This window comes from Protopterus annectens, chromosome 8.part0, assembly GCF_019279795.1.
Source record: "Protopterus annectens isolate FY-2018-M chromosome 8.part0, PAN1.0, whole genome shotgun sequence".
Taxonomy (NCBI): domain Eukaryota; kingdom Metazoa; phylum Chordata; order Ceratodontiformes; family Protopteridae; genus Protopterus; species Protopterus annectens.
This window is the reverse complement of record NC_056741.1, coordinates 1,648,166,570-1,648,186,854: the sequence shown is the minus strand read 5'-3', so window position 1 is coordinate 1,648,186,854 and position 20,285 is coordinate 1,648,166,570. Positions and strand designations below refer to the sequence as shown.

Here is a 20,285-nt window from a genome sequence, read left to right as displayed (position 1 = left end):
TATCTACGTTCTAATAGAAGACAAAAACTACTATTGTTATAACAATGGAGACTGTCTATAAATCTGTAACTATGGCTCAATATTCTTGTGTGTATGTCTGTGTTTGTATAGTGTATGTGTATGTGTGTGTACAGTCATAGTAAGGGGACTGCTAAATGCTGACAGCAATGAAAAGGTCTTCAGTCCCACTCCTTGAAGTGATTTTTCTTCTTTGCAGACCAAACGGAGTGCTAGTGAAATAAACTATTATGCCTCACTAAAAATGAAAGTAATGGATTTCAGAAAGGCTTAGAAAGGATCCACAGTTTATGCATTTCAGTTTCATACTAGTAAATTAACTGAATTGTGTTCATGGCTTGCAATAATAGCCTGCAATGTGCATCCTATAAGCATAAGCTTAATGCAGTTTCCAATTAAAAGTGAATGGGGGTGGGGTAGAGGGTTTAATGCTCTTGACAGTTCAAGAAGGGAAGGAAAAAAGAACATAAAAAAGGATGTGGAAGAGCGAAACAGTTTTTCCTTTGTGTGAAAATAACAGATATGAATTAGTATTATAAACTATCTTCGCAATTTGTAGAAATATGGGTATATACCATTTTTCTCACAGGGAAATCTCAACACATTTTCTCACTCGCTATCATCCTGCTGTGAGAAAGACAGCACCCCCTCCCAGCTAACCTTTTATGCAGTTGGTACAGACCATTAACAGTGCAAGTCCCCCTTTTTCCTCAGAGAGGGTGGGCTATCTGAGGTCCAGGGCTAGTTTCTGCTTTTCACAGATTTGGATTCCTGCTCCATGCTGTCTAGCTGGGCTTCTTTCTTTCTTTCTGTTGGGAATTGTGTCTCTTCACAGATCTAGGGCTAAACCAGTTCCTTGCTTAGGTAGCTAGACTCCAGTCTCACATAAAACTGTTCGCTATGGTCTGCACTGATTGACAGGGCTGTTAGGCTCATCTTGGATAAAATAAAGGGGATGCTTTGAATTCTGACTCTGTTCCTAGAAGAGGGAAAAAGGATTACGGAATGGATAGGACTCGTTTCTCGGTATGCGGTGGGAAAATCTGGCTATTCAGTCACACAGAATGAGGTAAATCATTTTTGTTTCCTTGCATAGCTTAGTTGTACTGTACCTTTCATACATCAGAAAGGAGGTATGAAACAAGTAACCTTTAAAAACAGCTTTTATTTTGAATTAAAGAGCACCTCTTTGTGTGAAGAGCTGTTCTTCATAAGTGTGCTTTCCATACATACAGTTTTCTTGTCACACTTTCTGCATTTTATGACTCTTTCACAGAGGTAGTAAACCAAAATATTGCCTTGCAATTTGTGCTGAGATTTCTTTCAAACTGTTACCCTTCACACTTACTCCACTCAGAAATGCACTAAAGGATAAGTGTTTGTTAAGGAAAAAGCAAGTTATTCTACTCAGATTAGTGGAAGATGAGGTTAATTTATGGGTAAAATATATGCAGAAGATATTACCTATACTACATCAATTCCCCTGTGTTCAAATCTAATCCATGGAGTAGAAAGAAATTTGCCTCTTATTTTGCTTGTGTTTTGATGACCTGAAAGAAACTAAGTGCAATTTACTTATGACAGACAGTGTTCATGATGGGCTACTCTTCAAACACAAAATAACTTGAGACAAGGAGTTAAAAACTTTATTTTTTATTTCTGTTAGTTTAGCAAATGATGAAACAAGAATGTGAATTCAGTAGATAAGCAACCTTTCTTCACTGTATTTCATTGTCAATATATCATTTTAAATACTATTATAAGTGAAAAACTTCATTTATTATTGATCTTGTACAGACAGGTGCTTTGCAGCAGGGGTCCCAATTCCATATTTTAGGTATGTGTTTGTGTGAATGCTGTTAGGAAGTATAGGTAAAGGGGTGTCCAGAGTATGCATATCTGAGTCCCTCTATGCCCCCCCCCCACATTGTCAGCCCAATATGCCCAGCCAGATAATAGATGCTTTCCATGCCAGTGTTTTACAATAAGTGAGACATTTATATGTGTATTATGCCTTACAGTCATGGTGTCTCATGGATCAGCTGTTAGATGTGAAATCTCTAAACCCCTTTTCAGAAAACATACTTTTACCTCCACAGCAATATTTCTTCCAAACACATAATGGGTAAAAGATGCATTTTTTTTCTGCCAGACTGATGCTTATGTTTGTTTTTTAACCTTGCATACCCTTCTTCCTTAAGATTATCAAAAGGAAAGAAGGTGAGCTTGAGCAGCTTTGTACCATACCACAAGGATGTCATTCAGCTCCCAAGCCAGGAAACTTTTTTTATAATGTTAACCCTAATAAATAATCCTTCCCAGACTCTTTCATCAGTAGCGCTGTCTGCTTTTTGAAGAAGAATGCAGACCAAAGACAATCAATATAGAAGCACAAATCATTCTATAAAAAAACACTCCTTACTTTACTACTGTTAGATTTTTTTATCATTCCTGCTTTCTAGCCTGATTATTATATGGATCTTCTTATGTCTTTTTGTTATATCACTGCCTGCTTTTGTATAGTTCGTCTAAGTGTTTGCTAAGGCCTTCATTGCAGACCTGCATTGATTCATTAATGATTTATAGGGTGCATTTTGAAGTGATATGGAGCACAAAAATTGATCTATCCTTTTTTACTAATTCATTATGTGTGTATGTTTGTTTGTGTGCATATGTATGTGTGTCTGTGCACAAATGCACCTACGTGCATGCGTGTGTGTGTACGTAAGTGGCATCCTTTTGCTTATAAAATTTTATGGCACTTTTGCTAAGACCATAGTTTAAGGAACACTACACACTGCCTCTTTCTACTTATTGGTTATGTATGACAAACTGCATAACAGTTTATTGCATCCTATAATATATTTAAAGTGCATTTACTGTGCAGTAACTTCTTAGTTACTGAATGTTCATCAAGGATGCATTTCTCCAACAGAAGTCCATCTATTAGAACATTATTTATCCCACAGCTAGTGAACCTGTTCCAAAAAATGTTGACAAAATGTAATTTTGCTTTATATCTTTTTTCCTTATTTTGAGTGGTGCACCTGTTTTGCTTTTTATATGCCTTGATATAACTACATAGTTTGTGGTTTTAAATTTTAGAATGACTTGAGCTCTTGCACCAGCTAGTACAAAGTAATTAATAAAAAGTAACCATCTGTTCTGCAGCAAATGGGTGCAATATTTTGCTCGTGTGTCTCCTTGTATTTTGATTTTTAATGTGCAGATGTTAGTTACCAAGGAGCACTTATAGAAATGAACTGAAGGGTTTCAATATATACTTTCATGACCAAGGATGTTTAAATGGCTAAAACAAGGATGCTTTGATGTTCCAGGCACAAATAAGGTACAAGCACAAGGCACGTAACTAGGCTGCAAAAAATGTAAGCGATTTGATTACCTGAAAGTTTACTGTTAGGATGCATTAATTTCAAGGTGTCTCCTTATAAATCATTGTGGACAAATTCCCCAGAATGTACAATGACTGCATGATGGTGACAGACACAAGCCCATAACAGAAAAAACACCTTAGATCAGACCCTGTGGTACATACAGCTATTGAAACATACTTGCCATTAATATGCTGGCAAGATTGGGTAATGGCAGTTTTACAATGCATTGTGGTTGACCTTTGCTGGCAAAATTGTGTCCATTCCTGACAAGGATTGTCCCTGCTCATGGAATGTACTTAATGGTATGTATGGACCGAGAAACACTGAAGTTCATATACAGACTGATCTGACAGTTGTCTCATGGAAAACCAGGCAAACATGGCTGGCACTGTTACATACATTTTATTTTGATAGCAGTTAAATGTATGTAAATGAGCATAGGATTGCTCCACTGACAATAGCATTGTCCTTTTATACAAACCATATTCAATTACAGTTCTTAGCTTGGTTTATTTCACAGTAAAGTTCATTTGTTGTCACTTTGTGCTTTACGACTTGTCTGAGACATTTTTTCCTATTTTGTTCAAGATGAGTAAATGTACACTTTTGAGTTTTCTGAGTGTACAATTATTTGTCAAAAGTATGAATATCAGCAATCAGTATTAAGACAGAGAAAGGTCTCAATAATTATTATCTGGTTAAATTTAAAATGGAGAAATTGACTGGAATTGTGCTGTATAAACTACGGCAGAGAAAAACTGTTGAAATAATTTTTTTATGAGGTAATGCGCTGCTAAGAAGAAGAGCGTCGAGATGACTGCCTCCGGCCGTTACCATACATCAATATGCTGCTTATCACAGGAGTTTGTCAGTCAATTACATTAAAAGAAAAGGAAACCTTTTCTTGACAGCAGGACTTGTAAAGCTACACACACTTTATTTTTGCTGCCCGATTCATAGTGTGTCTTACATTGTTGTGAAGTAAGATTTAATCTATGGTATGAGAGTCAGAAAATGCATGCTTTAGTATACTTTTAAAAAGACAGCATTGGATAAAAGAATGGTTAATGCCACTTTAGGAGATTTTTGCCTTTCTTTAGTCTGTTTTTTTTTTCATCTGCATTGTGAGCTTTTAATATATTTACCTAGCATTTCTGATGCAGACAGATTATTTTGTATCAAGAGCTGAGGAAACTCTTTTATTGTGATGTACCCCATTCTTAAAATGAAACTCGGTCTCTATGTAAATAAATGCAATTGCTGCATTCATTAATGTCTGTGAAGCAGTATTTTTGAATTTGGGTTTTTAATCATAGCTGAAGGCAACATTTAATATAAAGAAAATGATCAGCTCTAGTCTACTGTTTCATGGAAGTAAAACTGAAATCAAGACTCTGTAGGAGGCAGTGATGTGGCTATTAGCATGCATAACTTGCAAGCACAGCCCTGAGGGTTGTCACTCAGCAGAACACAAAGACTGCTTAACACTTACAATGTATGGCTCTGTTTAGAGGGGTTCATATCACCTCAGTTGCACAACATTCAAAAACAGGCACGGCATGCTTACAGAGTAATGTGTTCTACATAATGCATCTCCAACTCCATTCTACCATTCATTGTATTTATAATGGAAAAGCATTTAATTAGCTTTATTCATTTACAGCTACAGCTATCCTTGTTCTAAAAAAACTAGATTTATCACCATGAACCTCAAAACAAAAATGATCTTTTGTCCATCTTGTTTCCTTCTTTAGAACCATTCCTTAAGAACCAAACTTGGCATGTATTTGAGAAGATTATAGAATTTATAAATGCAATCACTGTTGTGTATCAAAAAGAAATGTCTACTATTCAGATGAAAACAAAAAATATCCGCAGAATATTATTTCTGGGTAAAACCACTCCTACGATCAGTTTATACTGTTTGTCTGTTTAATGAGTCTTACTGTTGTACATAGTAGGAAGTGATGCAGACATTTCTCTAAATAGTTATTTCATTTCTGTAAATAGTTATTTGTTTTATTATGTACACATTTATTTATCTGACATTTTGTTAACTGGGTTAGTTCAACTGGGCAGCAGCCCTTTTTCAGTGGATGCCCGAGGAGAAAAGCTCCTAGTAGATGTAACAAAAATAATCAAATGACAAAGTAAACAATAATATTTAGAGTTAAGAAATATGATAAAAATAGAGAAAAAGACATGCTACAACTTGTAAAGTGGCTTAAAACATATTAGAGTTCAAAAGTTACATACAGCACTAAGAAAAAAATTAAAATGGTCACACATGCAAAATAAAGGGAACAAATAAATTCTAAATGTACACTATATATACAGGAGATAATCCCAAGGCATAGATCAATAAAAAAATATAGAATGTGTTTATACATTGGAGGTCACATTTTGCAAAAGGATGTGCTCATAAAGCAAGTAATCTAAAGGTATATGACACTTATTCAGTGCTTATAGCAATCTCTCTGATGAGGGTGGAACATATCAGTGTGCCTTCCCGGATAACATTTTGTTGAAGAATGTATGTCTATAATTTAGTGCTACAGTCCATAGTTTGCAACTCACAGTGGTAAAATAAATAGCAGACTTAAAAAACATGGTTGTTTGCACAATTTTTAACAAGAACTTTGATTTGTGTTGTGGGATGGGAAATTTTGTGTGTCTTTTTTTATGCATCTGAGGATTTAGTTTGAGCAAATGCAAGTGCGCTATTCAACAATATTTTAGAATTCTGTACTTTGTGTGCTTAGCCTTTTGAATCTGGTACAGTAATTTAGTTTCAGACTGTTGCCACTTGTTATTGACATGGTAGAATTAATGAGCCAGTTATGGCATAGCACAAAAAGGACCCATCATGGTCTGTTTGTTCATGTTCAGTTTAGTTAAGGAAACCTAAAGATGTCAGCATTTGTGGTTCTATAGTATCTGACCAAGGGTCATATTAATGGGCAGTCAAACTCACTCATCTGACCAGGGGCAGATTACTATGCAGATACAATACCAGACTGACTGCATATAACTAAATGGTTTGGAGAATTCATAGCTGGCCTAATTTAAATGTTTTTATATCTAATAAATATATCCCAGATGTTGACTGACATCTGACTTTATTTATTTCTATTTGTTTGCTGGGAAAGTCCAACTAGGCACAGGTGCCCTTTTTCAGCAGAGGCCAGGGAAGAAAAGTTCCAAGGTAACAAATTTAATGCAAGCAATGTTATTAAGTATCGCCAAATGGCTCCTTTCAAATCCTGTTCATCCTGACTAAAAGCCAACATATATCTGATATTGTGCTGACAAATTCCATGTTTACAATTTGATTTAAGTTTTTACTGATTGCATGGTAGCAAATCATGGTCACAAGCTCATTTTGTTTAATAGCAATTGATATACAAATGCACAGGCCATCTCCGTGATGTACAGGAGTAATGGTTTGACAGTGGTGCAGGTCACCAGAGACCAATTAACAGCTTATGCATCTGCTACAATTGGTGTCAGGAGGAAGGATGAGGTCATCCAATGTCTCTGAGCAAGGCCCAGGATAGCCCAGAGCAAGCATTTGGCCATCAAGCTACACAAATGCTATCCTTTTATCTTAGCTGTACAGGAGCATGTGCTCATGATGGGAAGTTATAATTGCTCCTGAATTCACATACATCGCTCATCTCATTGCATGTCCGATTATTGGAATGGCTGATTTTTTATTCCATAATTATCATCATAAATGGAAGTCGAGAGAGGGCATGTATTCCTCCCTGGCTAATATGAGATTGCAGTTTTGTCTGGATGGTAGCTATTCTCTCATTAATGGCTTTGCAGATGGTGAAAGATATTAGATGAATTTGAAGTACACCAGAACCCTCCCACCAGTATTCCGTTTGAGTGTGAGGTGCTTGGCAGATTGGGAGTACATAAAGGTGTTCTACCCACATTGACAGTCCCCTTGGACTGCAGAGTATTAGGTGTAGAGGAATCAAGCCATCAACCAGTTCGAGAACAGAAGATGATTACTGATTTTAGCAGAAATATGTCCTTATGCAATAAGGTATGGAGCCAGCATCATGGCTACCTGGATGATGGCCCCTCTGAACAGCTTTCACCCTTGGATACCCAGTACCAGTGAATCAATGGGCTCAGTCCAAATAGAGAGGCTTAAAGGTCAACAGATACAAGGAGAAAAAGCATACCAAAAAAACTGATATAGAGATAAGAAAAAAACAAAATGTATATGATGGCTGGATATAATATTAAGAAAGTCATGGTAACACATGAATGAAACTTAGACACCAGAGTAGGAGATGACGGGGCCAAATTTTTAAAATATATGAACTCATACAAATGATGAATGGTGACCTTTCACTTTCAAGTTCTACGTGGTGAGCATTATTGATAAAATGTGTTTTAGCGGGTGTAATTTCTGACTACTGAAAATGGTTTCAGAATATTAGGTAATCCATATCCATTTGACCAACTTTCTGTAGTTAAGACTTCTACCTATTAATTTTTGTAAAGTAGAATATAAATTGGTGAAAATTTCACTCCCTTATCCCATCTTAACTTGCAACAAACCCTCCCCCAACCCCCCCACCTTACATATCTAAAGAACAGGTCCTCAAATCCCTGTCCAAGGCAAAGAACACTCCCTCTATGGGACCAGATGACATCCCAGGCTGTCTTCTATACAGGCTAAAACATGAACTAGTATCATCAATAAATACCCTTTTCAATCATAGCCTAAACACAGGCTTTGTTCTTGTGGAATGGAGAACAGAAAGTTATTCCCCATCCACAAAGGTGGCCTAGTAACAGACCCATAAGCCTGACCACTCTCATCTGTAAGGCCATAGAACGTATGCTTATGGACCTTGTAAATAAAGACATAGGTGACCTCCAACCCCTGGATCCCACCCCATTTGGCTTCATGAAGGGTAGATCCCGCCTGTTAAACCTGGTGGATTTCTCTGAAAGTGTGGCCAAGGCCACTGATGAGGGCATATCTGTGTACACAGCATACCTTGACTTGGCAAAAGCTTTTGGCACAATCCCACATTGAGGCATTACCAATAAACTTATCAAACTGAATGTAAACACCTTCATTGTAAGATGGGTTACCAACTGACTCACAAACTGGGCACACACTATCAAAGTGGGTGACACCACATCAACCAGGAGATCTGTTATAAAACTAAAGGGTTGTGGTTGACCAGTTTTGCAAACAACTGCAAACTAGGTGCAAAATCCCCAAATGATGTCAGTATATTCCAGGATGGTCACACACAGACCAATAACTGGCATATTAGTCATGGTCTCAAATTGAATGCAATGAAATGCATCATTGTTCCCTTCGGCACAATGTTCTTTCACACTATCAAATCAATAACAATACCCTAAGTACCAATGAAGTGGTAAGGGACCTGGGATCATAGGTCGATCATAATCTTAAATTTGACCACCATGTGTCTACTGCTTGTAGGAAAGCTTTCCATGTAGCTCCCTTGATTAGTAAAGGCATCACCTCGACAGTAAAAGAAGTTATAACCCCCATACTCTGCACTTATCCAGCCCATAATTGAGTAGAATGCCCCATGAAGTAGGTACCGTACTAAGCACCTACAGCAATTAGAGACACGTCACAGAGGTTTCTAACAAAGAAGATAAAGGACATCCAGCATGTGCCCTACATGGGCCAACTAAACTCCCTATCACTGTACATATAGACTTCTTAGGGGAGACTTATGCCTGGCCTACAGAGCGACCTAAGACCAAAGCCTAATGAATTTACTCCATATCCGTAAATCAAATGGTTCTAGGGATACCTGTTCCTGGAACTTAAATATGGCCTGTAACTTTGACATGCTGGAGGGATAGATTTATGTCACAGTGACTGCCATGTCTTTGGAACAGGCAACCAGTTCATGTGAAACAGAGCACCTCTATGACACTGTTCAACAGAATGGGGCACTATAAATGTTTACCCTGGATAGCACCCACAACCCTCCTGGACATGGCAGTCATCACTAAAGGCAATCTTGGGTATTGACTAGTACCTGTATGGTATTACGTTGGGTTGAAATGGCTAGGCTTAAAATGACTTCTGTGTTGATATGATAGCCTAGTAATCTCCTATGATCCTATGATAAATGGACTTATACAAAGCTATTGATTCCATAGATCTACAGAAGAACAGACTGATTTTTATCCATTTGTTAACTGGATAACTAGACTCATCCTAGGACATTTTTTCAGCTATGATTCACACCAGCAACAGAGACTACATAGCAAGACATATAATAAAATAGTTATGAGGTATAACAACATTGAAGCATAAATCGTATCATGCTCAAAGATCAAGACTGTGTGCATTCAAGTAAGTTAATAAACAACATGAAGTAGGAAATGACATTTACTGAGCTTAATACCGTAAATTCAAAATAAAATTTGATAAGATTGGCAGATATGCAATAAGTGGACAAAGACTAATTATCCACTGTCCAGGAAAAATGGCTTTCAGCAATGGCTGTCAAAGATGGAAAGATGTTCTCTTTGAATAAAGTGCTCACGTTAAGCACAAACGTTTACATGTTGAGTATGGCGGTAAAGAGAGAATTTCAAATTAGAAGGCCCATGTTAGTGAATAATAACTCGTCAATACCTCAAGAGCTTATAAACACCTAATACATAAATTACATGCAGCTAAAACATAATACCCACAAGAACACGTAAAGCTAATGGAAAACAAAGTGTCTTGGTCTGGATACTGACATTGGATCCCATCAAATTACTCTTGCAGGGAATATGCCTGACATTATTAGGGTCAATAACCTAGTCTCCACAATATGGAAACATTCTAAAATTCATAGAAGCATCCAATATAACATAATGAGAAATACAACCATATTTGATAAGGAAACGTTGTTTATCCTTATGATCTGGGAGCCACTAAAAACATTGCTTTTAGATGGTGCAGTAGCTTTGTTCAACAAAACCTTCCTGTGTATATTAAATTCACTTGCACTTCCTCACCACAGAAAGAGTAAAATCAAAACCTGCACTCTTGTTAACATCAAAAATAAAAAGATGATGCCACATAGAAAAAAATGTCCGTGTTTTATCTATGTGGCATCAATCAGCAACAGCATCTGCACTTGTGAAACCTAATTAAGAATATAAAGGCTAGCCAAAATACTACACTAATCTACAGGAAAACTACAGCAAAGCTCCAAAACTGTTTTGGTCAATAATCAATAAACTTATTCAGCATAATTAAAAAAAATACAACCCTGAACTTTCACAGATGAAACAATCTATAATGTAGCATGCAGATTTAATAAATGTTTCATACAATTTGCTAACTCCCTTAATACACTAAGTATGGCCAAAGAATCAGTACGTGATGCAGTCAGTCACTACTGCCTTCTCGCTCATTATGCTCCTAGTATCATGAGGAAAAACATATTCAAAAACTTAAACCCTCTTCTCTTTTGCAGCAGACAACCCTCCAACAGAATAACTCAAAAAAGCTGCATACGCAGTATCTGTGATTTAATAAATTATCTTCCTCTCTGGAAACAATCCTGTGTTATTCCCTTACATAAAGGTGGCACATCTCTTGAGCTGGAAAACCACACACCTATAGCTATCTTGTTCCCTCCATCTAAAATGCTTGAAAAATGTCTTCACCTACAGCCGATCAGCTAACTAGCAGGGAACAAATTGCTTTCCACAACACAGCATGGATTTAGGCCAGCAACAGCTAGGAAACAAAATGACTGTCATAAACTGTACTCATGAGTGACCAAATCAAGGTGGCTCTATTCCTATGTCTACATCTATCCAAATTATTTGATACCGTTTCACATCCATATTATTATTTCAGTTACCGAACTGGCCATCACAAACAATACAGCCAAATTATTTTAGAGTAGATGAGCTGTCAACTCCTCAAGAAACAATAATAGGTGTATCTTTAAAGTTCAGTATTAGATCAATACTTTTTAATTTACTTATAAATAAATAACATGTATACAACCACTCTCCCTGGAAACATAAATCACTATGCAGATAATTCAACACAAATACATGCAGTCCTGACAGTCAAACAGCTCCAAAGTCCTTTACAAAAAATGAAAAATGGCTTCAGTGATCTAAAGTAATCCTAAAGCCAAAGATAACTTACCTAATTGTATATTCGCCTCCTAGCTATCAATCAATCAAGAACAATAGAACTGAGCTAGTACAAAACACAGAACTATAGGGTGTAATAATTGATCACAGATTAAGATATGATCAGCATATCCAATATTGGGTTAAAAAAACACAAAATTAGTTCTTCTTTATAATGTCAAACCTTTTGAATCAGAGCATGCATCTAAGACTATAATGTCAAACCTTTTGAATCAGAGCATGCATCTAAGACTATAGGTCAAACCTATGTGACATAAGTTTGACTTGCCTATAGTCCTCTCGGTTGGATAAACTAAAGCAATTATATAATAAGAGGTTGTAAGTAACCACGTTATTTACCTACTAGCTTACTTGCTTTCTTACATTTTGGTTAATGGGATAAACCACTGATCACAAAAAGATGGATTATAGGTTCATATGAAGATACAATCATATTGTAGCAAAGAGAAATAAAATCAAATATCAACAGAAGCATAATATAACCGATGTGTGATTAATACATAGGCACGAATGCAAAAGAATTGTACAAAATGTACACAGAAATTAAAGTACAGGGAAGGACTGAAAGACTGATAGTTATGCATTCTACAGGGTTTTACACCGTTTAATCTCTCCAAGACTTTTGTATTTCTAATACCATGATGGAAATGGACCCTATTTCTAATTCAGGGTACTGTTGGAGCTTATGAGATTGGGATCGTTTCAATCTTTAATGTTAGCCAAAAGTGATCTTCTCAGCACCTGCAAGAACTGACTCCTCCTGCAATTCATACAGAGTTCCATGTATTGGTAGCATATCTAAATACAATTGTACATTCATTTGTATAAGCCCCATTGTTCCTGCTACTATTGGAACTGTCTGGGTATCCTACTTTCACAATGTCCTCATTTCTGCCTGCAAATACTGGGATTTTATTACTTTGTCTCTCTCTGTTAGTAAGACACTGTAATCACTGGGTGTTGAAGTTTCAATGATAAATGATATAGCTGTCTTTTTTTTCATGGACTACTATGTCTGGTGTGCTCACATCTATTTTGGTAAAGGGTGATCCCATGTAGTATAAACTTCTTCATTCTCTAGGATGCTTTGTCATTCATGCTTCTAGTGCTTCTCAAATACTTCAATATTGCGGTGTTTGCACAATCTGCAGTGCAGCAGTCCTGCCACATTATTCTGCCTTTCAGTATCCAGGCTCTCTGTATCGCACCCAACAACAAGATGTGCAACTGTTTCCAGTTGTTGTGTATAGAACCTGCATTTGTCTGTTTCTCTCACATATTCAGGGGAGCAAAGTGTAGGTAGCCCACTATCCTGGACCATTATTAACCTCTTATCTTTTGATTTCAATTTAACTCTCCTTAACCATTCCTGTGTCAAGTCCTGATCAACATGAGGTTGTTCCTGGAGATCTCTGTATTGCCAAAATATTATACCTTTTCCTCATTTCTTCCCTTCTCATCTGATCCTTCTCCTTAAATTCTTTATTTTTGCCTTTTTGGCACATTCAGTTGCTGTCTGTTTTTTTGTTTATCTACTATAAGGTTTGATTTCCACTAAGCTTAGCTTAGATTTCTTCTCCCCCATGTTTTAAAACGTTCGCTGTTTGGATCTGGTGAGCTCAGCAGATAAGTATGCAGTCCCACGACTAATGACTGAAGATCTATGCATGTAATCAGTTTTGAGGAGGCCCAGACCTCCTTCAGAAAGAGGAATAAATAATCTTGGTATATACTGATTTATAAAATATCATTTCATAAGCATGAAGCATTTTTCTTGTTTTCCTGTCCAACTAATCCAGTACATTTTTTGGGCCAGTGAACCCAAAACTGTAGGTTAGAACAGGAGAATCAAATTGGTTTATAGCATGGACTTTATTCCAAGATGTCAAGGCAGTTTTCAGTATTAGTTTTAGTCTTCTAAAGTATTCCTTGCAAATATTTGCATTTGTTCATGTTTTATTATTGATCTTTCATCAGTTCCCATATATCTATAGACTCCCTCCTGTTAAGTTCCTTTGTATCTCATTCCTATCCTACACTGATATATTCTTAGTGCTACAGCTTTCCTGCTTTAAACATTGTTTTTGCACATTTATCAAGACCGACTGACATTCTTATGTTATCTGAGAAAGTTTTAACCACTTGCAGTCGTGCTTTCAAATCCCCATCTGATGAACTGTACAGTTTTAAATCCTCCACAAAAAGTAGATGAAATGTCTTTAAACAAGATTGTTTTCTGGCTGCCAAGTTGTAACCATGACCTAATCGGTTAAGTAAACAGCTTAATGGGTTAAGGGCAAGAGAAAACAGCAGTGCTGACAGACAAGTCATGCTGGAATATCCCCTTTTTTATTTTATCTCTGAGATAATTTGTCTTTTATCATGGCTCAGCTGCATAGTGTTTGCCACAGATCAGGTCAATGTAGGGTGTAACTTGTACATCTGTAAGCACTCCTTTATCCACAAATGTAAATCCAAAAGTAAGGCAAGTACTACCATGCTGTGTATGAAGCAACTTCACTTTATTAAAACAATAAAAGCAGTATCAAGCACTTTCGGGCAAGTCCCATCGCATATAGAATTGCATAGTGATCATGTATTTGCCTTTATGGTTATATGTGTTATAAACAGAAGTAAAAAAAATGGGTGACTTGTATAATGAAACTGAATACAAAGAGATGCAATGGATTCTTAGTCTGGGAGCTGACAAAGCCCCAGGATTAAATGATGTTGTCCCTTTAAAACCAGCTCTAGCAAAAAGAAGAGTAAACTATTGATTTTCATTGGCTGTGTTGTACTATATTAGATACTATGTTTTTACTAGTGGTTTATCATCTGATGAAGGGATTTACCCGAAAGCGCTTATGATACTGCTTTTATTGTTTTAATTAGGTGAAGTTGCTTCATACACAGCCTTATGCTACCTTACTTTTGGATTTACTATTCAGATTTGTGGCAGTACTTTCAGTTGAAGGATTCCTTTACTTTTTGTTTTTTATTATCCATGAATGTGGGATGCTGTCAGATGCTTTTTTATAATCGAACCATTCCATACTTAGATTCTTCCCCTTTCTAGAATTCTCTATTCTGGTTTAATTTAGCAACAAATGATCCTTTGTTCCATGTGACATTCTTTTGTTACCCTTTGTTCTACTGCCGTAACTGATTTGTTTTTTCTAAATGACTATAAACTCTTGTCAGCATCAATTCAACTCATACCTCCCAACCTTTTTGGACAAGAAATATGGACAAAGCCAAAAATAATGGGTCTAGATTAGAACATCGAAAGTTTAATAGTTTGAATCACTAAAGGAAGACCTTTTATTGATCGAACTATTAAAATTTTGAATGTTCATAAAAATAAATAAATCTAAAGGGTATAGGTGGGGGGCAAGCCCCCCTGCATCCCCCACACCCCTCGCTACTTAAATATACCAACTCCGAGACTGCACTACATTGAAATAAACAGAAATCTCCCCTTACGGAGATTTCCGTTTACCCATTCGATGTTCTGTACTTACGTTATTCTTGTGTCGACAATGTCGGATTCGACATTGTCAGCTTTCAAAAATATAATATAGACCCAAAAATAATGTGGGGACAAAGACCCAAAAATAGGGACAAATTTTAAATATTGCTCTTATAATCTTAGAAAGTAGCTAGAATAACAAGATTTGTGTTGGTATGCATTTTCTGAAGGATATGAAGTCTGAAACACACATGTATATACCACCAAATGGAAAAATATCCTCCCTTCTCCCCATCTCTGTTCGTGTGCTACAAGGTTCTATACTTGGCCCTCTCCTCTTCAGATTATTCACAAATGACCTCAGCACTGCAACCAAGCATGCCACCACTGTCCAATATGCCAATCATGACACCCTTATATGTTTTGCCCTCTCACCCTAAGAACGTCAGTTAAAATGCAATTAGCCTTACATAGCATAGAACAATACCTGTCAGATCAGCAACTAATTCTCAACCCTATTAAAACCAAATTAATAATCTTCAAAAATAAAAGTCTTATCACACCCCTCTTACAATACACTCATCAAACGGAATCAATATCAAACCCACGGAATCAATATCAAACCCACAACCCATACCAAACTTCTAAGGGTCACTATTGATGAGAATCTAACCTATACAAAACCTGTATCTCTGACAATCAAGAGTCCAGTCAAACTTGGCACCTTAAATAGGGCCAGGCCATATCTTAGCCACAATGCCAGGCTTGCGACTGCCAGTTCTCATCTGCTGTCTACTCTCCTCTATGGATCCTATATTCTCACCAACTTTCACAAATCAGAACTAAACAAATTAGAATCCTGCTACCACAAAACTGCAGGATTGCCATGAATGCCCCACACAGGACCCACAACTGCACTGCGCTCTCTCAACTAAATTGGCAAGAACTCCCCAACCTCCTAGCTCTCAATCAACTAATAATAGCCCATAAGTTAATTTGGGTCTATATTATATTATCGAATACTCATGAATTCGAAAATGTAATTGTCCCGTAAATGTCAAAAACGTCAAACATTCGTCGAACATTTCAATGGAGATCTCTGTACAGTGCAGAAATGGAAGTTTTCCATTGTCTGCACTGTATGGCGATCTCAGAGTTGGTATATTTGTAGCAGGGGTGTGGGGGGGTGAAACCCCCCACGAAGGGGGTGCAGGGGGGCTTTGCCCCCTGCTTACAGCATTTAAATAGTTTGCTTGGGTGGGTTTTTGTATTTTTTGTAGTTTGTTTTCGACATTTAGGGGTCGACTATTACATTTTCGAATACATGAGTATTCGATAACATAATATAGACCTATTAATTCACCAACCCTCAAATTCTCCTGCCCTCTCTGGATTTCTCCAACCCTCTCTCAACCCCAGGTCCTTCAGATCCTCCAATAAACTTATGCTAAAGGTCACACATTCCCACAACTATCATGGGGAATGCCTTTATTCCAATAAAATTACCAAACTTTGGAATACTCTCCCTCCTTCAAGTAATAGAAATACAAGCCATCATGAGTTCAAACAGCAACTACTTAACTACCTAGCCAATAATTGGCTCTGCTCATGTCTTACCCTGGTTAAATCCACTATTGCCCCCCCACCCCCACCCCGCCACAGCCTCCCACTCCATCCTAATTTCTCTCTCTTCTGTCTCTCCTTTCTAATGGTGTTTTTTCCTGCTCACTTAAGTTACAATTTACACAATTCCATCCTCCAGGAATCTAAAACATTCTGGTCTAGAAATTATATTTTGTGTAACATGCAATTAGTATACTCTATTTTTGCACTAGCCTTTAGTTTTGTACTATGTTGAGTGTTGTTTAACTACATATCATTAATGTTAACTGAATTACTGCTGTTTTATACTCGAATATATTTTACTTTTTTGGAGCTTTTCTTCCTGGGCCTCTGCTAAAAATGGGCTCCTAGCCCAGTTGGACTTTTCCTGGTTAACAAATGTAATAAATAAATAAATAAAAACTTAGTGACTTAAATCTTCAGTGATTTGTCCGAAAACAACAAATTTTATGAGGAACAGAACAAAATATGAAGTAAAAATCTGTCCATATAGTTGAGGTATGATTCCACTATATAGTTGATATATCATTGAAAGGCATGTTATTCGCTTATAATTTTAATAATGGCTTGCTGGTTCTCTCTTAAGCAGGAATATCATTTTTCCTGTTGACCGGGTCTGTGTCCTTTCAGGATGCACATATACATATTTCTTACTTGCGGCTAAATCATTGTGCAAAGCTGTTAATACTTTTAGCCAAAAGTTAGGTACTGCATCTGGGCCAGGGTTTTCCATTTAGGCACTTTTCTTAATTGTATTTCAGTTTCTCTGGCGGTTGCTTCATCTCATTCCATATCCTCTACATCAGAGTTCCTCACTCTTTTTTTTCTTTTAGTTTTTCTATCCATTCATCATCTTGGTTATATTCCACTGGGTCTTCATTGATATTTCAGAATGTATCTATTAATTCCTTTTTATTTGTCTTTCTTTTCGTTTTGATTTATTTTCAAGTACTCTATAAAACTTTCTTGAGTCATCAATGAATTGCTTATTTTGCATCTTTCCTTTACAGTTATCTGCATATCTTCTAAGATTTTCTGCCTGTGCTGATATTTTGGAAAACCTTCTATTACCCACCCACTCATCAAGATTTCTCTTGAAGGACAGTGAGGCACTCTGCTTGACATGTATGGGAAGTCTATTCCAGAGCATGGGCCATCTCTGGGTGAGGAACCTGTCCCTCCAGCATGTTCTATTGATTGTGGTAATGAGGTTGAGGTCTCTGGAGTGTGTAATATGGAGGGATAGGAATTTCTTTTGATGTAGCTTTTCTAACAGAGCTAGTTCAGACATGGCTTTCTAAGTCAGGCAAAGATTGCTTCTAAGTAGGCAATATGAGACAGAGAATAGTTGGAGTCTTTTGAGTGTGTCTGTGTAGGACATGTGTTTAATGCCTAGGATCCTCTTCGTAAGGTACTTCTGTGGCCTCTCCAGCTGTTGTAGGTGTCTAGTGAGGTACATGCCAAATGGGGCATTATACTCAATGATTGGTCTAATGAGGGAAGAGTAGAGAGAGAGAGACCATGACCTATTTCTTCCTGGATGCAAAACCCTTGGTAATGAGATGTGCCACATAGAAGGACTTTCTGACCACAGTGACAATGTGGTGGTTGAAGGAGAGGTTACTGTCAACCTGCGTCCCCAGATCTCTTATAACATCTTCAGTGTTCAGTGGGTTCCCATCGATGTGGTAATTAATGAGAACTGAGTTTTTACCAAAGGGGATGACTACACATTTTTGGCATTAAGCTTAAGGCCATGGTTTCGACACCAGTCATTAATCTCAGTGAGGCCTTTCTGTAGGATGTCTGCATCACTTGGAGAGTTAATGGCTGCCAGCTTGCAGTCCTCTGCGAACTTGGTCAGCCAGAGTCCCTTTGTGTTGGCCTGGACTTCTGAGAAGTAGATGCCAAACAGGAGAGGACCCAGGACCGAACACAGTGGGACTCCACTCATGCCTGGTTGGCAGTCTGACTTGGACTCCACTACTTTCACAGTGTGTGTTCTATTTGTGAAGCAATTTGCAACCCACCTAGTGATATAGAGGTTGATGCCTAGTTTGAATTTATCAATAATTCCCAAGTGAAGAATGGTATCAAAGGCCTTGGCCAGATCGAGTTAGGCTGTATCCACAGCCCTGGTGACAGACTCAAAGAAGTCAACCAGGTTGAGCAGGCATGATCTCCCTTTCACAAAGCCAAATTATGTGAGGTATAGAGTTTGGAGATTTCCTATATCTTTGTTAATCAGGTCCATGATGATGCGCTCCATAGCTTTACATATCAGACTCATGTAGTTGCTCCCCCTTTATGGAGAGGGATGACTGTAGCAGTGTGCGATTTGTTAGGGACAAATCCTGAGGTGAGGCTGTGACTGAACAGGGCACACAGATGTGGTGCCAGTTTGCTTTGTAGTTCATGTAGAGCACAGCCAGGGATATTATTGGGTCCCATGGAAGCTGTATTCCTGGCCTTGGACAATATAGCTTTAACCTGTGCTGCAGTAATGCTGCGTGCCTGGCATTCTTCCGGTATTGTGATTAGCTCTTTAGAGGGGGAGAGTGGGGTAAAGGTAGCACTGAATGTGTCTGCCAATATGTTGGCTCTGTATAGGAGGTACCATTGTGCAGTAACTCAAAGCAAATCTGGGCATTGCCGTGGAGGTTCTTGATATAACTATATTAGGCTTTGGGATTGTTTTTAGTGTCTGCCGCAATTCTGCTTTCAGAGCTGGCTTTAGAGAATTTGATGAGGGACCTCAACTTTTTTAGAGGATTTGATGAGGTATCTAATAAGGGAGTTTTTCCAGTCTTGGGACTTAGCCTTTTTATGCAACAGTTTCTTCCTTCTGTTGTAGAGTTTATTAATGGCAGGGGACCACCAGATTGGCTTCCTTTTTTTGGAGGAGAGCATCTTGGTTCTGTTGTGTATGCTTAGTTCCACACATTTATGTACATGTTCGAACAGTGCATTGGTGTATGATTTGGCAGTCGGGCAGTTTTGTTCCATTGGCATGGGTGTTGTAAAGTTAGCCACCTCTGTTTTTAGTTGCCCAAAGTCAGCTTTGGAGAAGTTTTTCAAGGTGGGTACCTTTGCGGGGGGTGTGGGTGAGATGTGGATTTCCATGGTTTATTAGTTTATGGTCAGGGCATTGGAATTGATGAATTCCAGGAAGCGTTGGGCCAGTGTGTTGGTGCTTGTGTAGTTTTCCCAGTTGATGGAGGGGTAGTTGAAGTCTCCTAGTATGAGAGTGTTTGGTTGGACCTTGATAGATTCTAGGGTGCTTAGGAACATGGAGTGAGAGTCTAGGGACATGGTTGTTTGGCAACATATGGCAGGCTATGACCTGGATCACCATCTTACCAAATTTTAGTTGTACCTGAAGTATCTCAGATGCATTATTCTGGGCTACTAATCTGGAGGTGTGCATATCCTTTATGAATATGGAGACCCCACCTTTGGAGCTACGGTCCATGTTTCGGGGCTGAAAGGTGTGGAATGAGTTATAGCCTGGTAGAGCAGGGGTGCTCACTTCTGCCACTTTAAAATCAGGTCTCTGTTATAGCACAAATGTTGATGTTTTCCAT

The 20,285-nt window shown here is 37.8% G+C and overlaps 1 protein-coding gene across 3 annotated transcripts in view; it reads left to right on the top strand.

The window, feature by feature from the left end:
- The first annotated feature begins 722 nt into the window (after positions 1–722).
- The window catches only part of B3GAT1 (beta-1,3-glucuronyltransferase 1), a 2,298,313-nt gene continuing 2,278,750 nt past the window's right edge, over positions 723–20,285 (top strand). For all 3 annotated transcript variants that reach the window (XM_044081176.1, XM_044081174.1, XM_044081175.1), the window contains exon 1: positions 723–1,087. The gene's annotated coding sequence lies outside the window, so the exon portion shown is untranslated. The remainder of the gene's footprint in view (positions 1,088–20,285) is intronic.